The sequence below is a fragment of the Oncorhynchus keta genome, chromosome 18, assembly GCF_023373465.1.
Source record: "Oncorhynchus keta strain PuntledgeMale-10-30-2019 chromosome 18, Oket_V2, whole genome shotgun sequence".
Lineage (NCBI taxonomy): Eukaryota > Metazoa > Chordata > Actinopteri > Salmoniformes > Salmonidae > Oncorhynchus > Oncorhynchus keta.
In genome coordinates, this window is record NC_068438.1 from 11,995,457 (window position 1) to 11,999,726 (window position 4,270).

The window sequence follows — 4,270 nt, forward strand, 5'->3', positions numbered from 1 at the left end:
AGGGATGTACTTTTAGTTGCAAATGTGAAGGAATCTGGCCTCTGGGTATTACCTGAGTGTGTTTCCAACAGTGCCACTTTGTATTTTTGTAAAGTGTATGCATAGAGATGCCTCTGTTTGGTACAGTGGTGTGCATTTCAGCTCTACCTTCCCAGTGAAAATGAATGGACCCTCACTTCTCACTGTCTCCATGGTGGCACGGGCAACAGAGGACTTATTCTTCAGATGTCAACATGTGGGAAACTAATAAAAGGAGTTTGGTTACAACATCCAGACTGTGCATCTGATTATCCAGGTGTATGTGATTGTGCAGTGCTTTGATGAAAAGTACATGGCCCTCCTCTCACCTTTTGGTAATGGACATTATCTCTTCATGTGTACAGAAACCTGAGAGATATACATACAAACATGACTGGAGCTGTCAAAATTGTCAAAGCAACGAATGGCAGACTCAATCAACATCTGTCGGAATTCATACTGTGGACAATACACCCAGGAACATAGTGTTGACTCTCCTCTTGAAAAATGATGGAATCCTATTTTACTCATGTCTCTTCCCAGCATAATGTAGTTAGAGTGCACGCTCTCGCCAGGGGACGCTGTAAGTCGTCAGTCAAGTCTTCAGTTCAGCTGTGCTGTTACATTCCCATGGTGAAGTGTGTATTATTGCTGCTGGTGCTACCTGCCAAGTCCAGCCCATTTGTGGCAAAGGGCACCAATAGGGTGATGTGTCACGCTGGCATGAAGGATTGGGAGACAGGCGCAGGAATGCGTAATAGTTGTTTTTATGAAGCCCAAATTAAGGCGTGCCGTGTAAAGGCACAGGGACGAAGACCAAACAAACATGTAACAAAACACAGGGTAGAAACCCAAACCAAAAGAGCGAGGAGTACATCGAATAAATAACACGCACACAATGATTAACACACGGGAAGAGACCCGTAATCATCTGCGCAATCCACAAGGGCACGAACGCCCAAAACACACAGCACAGGTCCTCACACACACCAACGGACATAGTAACAATAATCGACAGGACAATGGTAAACCAAGGACACACTTATACAATTACTAATCCCTGGCAATAGGGGCCAGGTGTGCGTAATGAAAGTTCCGGAGTGAACTGTGACATGATATTTTTACGAAATACTGTCTGTGCCTGGTACAATCCATCATTGGGTGTGGAATGATCTGTGAAAGAGAATTTTACTGTCTCTTTGTTTGTCTGTCTAACTGTCCCCTCATTCATTTTAACCAAGCCGTGTGTTATATTAGTCATGTCGTGAGTAGTTCAGTAGGTGTGAGGGAGGATTTAAGGACTCACAACACAGAGAGGTCTTAATCACAAATCTAGGTTTACATGATTATATACTTCAACATAAATGTTGATGAAAATGTCATTAAGTTTAACAGATACCATACAGTTAATGTATCTTGTATTTGTGTAATTAGATAGTAACTAGTAACTGATATGACAGCCAGAATTTGAATGGTTTTCTAACATTCCAATTCGATCATTCTTCCATTAAGCTTATCTACACTGAACAAAAATATAAAACACAACATGTAAAGTATTGGTCCCATGTTTCATGAGCTGAAATAAAAGATCCCAGAAATGTTCCATACACAAAAAGCTTATTTCTTTCACATTTTGTGCACAAATGTATTTTAGGTCCATGTTAGTGAGCATTTCTCATTTTCCAAGATAATCCATCCACCTGACATTTGTGGCATATCAAGAAGCTGATTAAACAGCACGATCATTACACAGGTGCACCTTGTGCCGGGGACAATAAAAGGCCCCTCTAATGTGCAGTTTTGTCACACAACACAATTCCACAGATGTCTCAAGTGTTGATGGAGCCTGCAATTGGCATGCTGACTACAGGAATGTCCACTAGAGCTGTTGCAAGACAATTTAATGTCAATTTCTCGACACTAAGCTACTTCCAACATCGTTTTAGAGAATTTGGCAGCACTTCCAACCGGCCCCACAACCTCAGACCATGTTTATGATGTCATGTGGACAAGGGGTTTGCTAACGTCATCGTTGTGAACATTGTGCCCCATGGTGGCGTTTGGGTTATGGTATAGGCATAAGCTACTGACAACGAACACAATACAATTTTAGCGATGGCAATGTGAATGCACAGAAATACCATGATGAGATCCTTAGGCCCATTGTAAGGCCCATTTCTTTTAAGGTATCTGTGACCAACAGATGTATACAGTTGAAGACAGATGTTTACATACACTTAGGTTGGAGTCATTAAAACTAGTTTTTCAACCACTTCACAAATTTCTTGTTAACAAACTAGAGTTTTGGCAAGTCGGTTAGGACATCTACTTTGTGTGTCATTTTTCCAACAACTATTTACAGAAAGATTATTTCACTTATAATTCACTGAATCACAATTCCAGTGGGTCAGAAGTTTACATACACTAACTTGACTGTGCATTTAAACAACTTGGAAAATTCCAGAAAATTATGTCATGGCTTTAGAAGCTTCTAATAGGCTAGTTGACATCATTTTAGTCAATTGGAGGTGTACCTGTGGATGTATTTCAAGGACCTTGTAAAGATGCTGGAGGAAACAGGTACAAAAGTATCTATTTCCACAGTAAAACGAGTCCTATATCGACATAACCTGAAAGGCCGCTCAGCAAGGAAGACGCCACTGCTCCAAATTCACCATAAAAAAAGCCAGACTACGGTTTGCAACTGCACATGGGGACAAAGATCGAACTTTTTGGAGAAATGTCCTCTGGTCTGATGAAACAAAAATGGAACTGTTTGGCCATAATGACCATCTTCATGTTTGGAGGGAAAAGGGGGAAGCTTGCAAGCCGTAGAACACCACCCCAACCGTGAAGCACGGGGGTGGCAGCATCATGTTGTGGGGGTGCTTTGCTGTATGGGGGACTGGTGCACTTCACAAAATAGATTGCTTCATAAGGTAGGAAAATTATGTGGATATATTGAAGCAACATCTCAAGGCATCAGTTAAAGATTGGTCACAAATGGGTCTTCCAAATGGACAATGACCCTAAGCATACTTCCAAAGTTGTGGCAAAATGGCTTAAGGCCAACAAAGTCAAGGTATTGGAGTGGCCATCACAAAGCCCTGACCTCATCCTATAGAACATATGTGGGCAGAACTGAAAATGCGTGTGCGAGCAAGGAGGCCTACAAACCTGACTCCGTTACACCAGCTCTGTCAGGAGGAATGGGCCAAAATTCACCCAATTTATTGTGGGAAGCTTGTGGAAGGCTACCCGGAACGTTTGACCCAAGTTAAACAATTTAAAGGCAATGCTACCAAATACTAATTGAGTGTATGTAAACTTCTGTCCCAATGAGAAGGTGACCCAAGATCACATTTTTTCTCCAATACTTTTTGAGGAGAAACCCTGTTTATTTATAGAGATTATTAAGTGATGAAATCAGGAATGAACTTAGCGTTGAGTGGATAATCACCTGGAGCCTGGTGATACTGGAGAGATCCCAGATTACACCAGTGTTGCCTTTCATTCAACAGAGCTGCCATTCTTAACTACAGAATGCAACAACAGATCCAATTATCTTGGATCATTAGACTCCCTTCTAGGGTATTATCCCCCGAGTCTGTCGCTCCCTACCTCCCTCCTCTCTCCCTTCTCTCCGTGCTCTGTCAGTCAGTAACCAAAGCCGCACCAGAGGGGATAGACTTTGATCAATACACACACACACACACACTCCGACATTCACATGCAAACACTCTCATCCTACAAGCACACACACGAACGCAACTCGCAGATGCATGGACAAGCGTACTTCGTGATTACAGCTCAAACAATGCATTGCACTAGGGCAACAGTTACAGCTAAGCACACATCAGTTGATAGACCACTAGAGACAACAAGTGATAGATAACGATGCATTCCTGATGCAATAGTATGTACATGCTATTTGTCTATCTACTATGTATGTGATGTCAGCAATCATCAATTTAACAGCTATAGTTGCCGAAGTTCAAATTACAGCAGAGCAAATTCATCACGCTTCAAGACCAGCAATAATTCAGTAAAAGGTCATTTTTATTATAAATCAAACAGTAACATTAACATGGATTTTTTTTAAACAACAGGATAAAATACTTTTTGCATGTTTAAAAATCAGAGACATAAAAAAAAAAATATTTCTCAGTTTAACAAAAAACAACAACAAAATATATATATATATATATATATATATATATATATATATATATATATATATATAAAAGAGTGG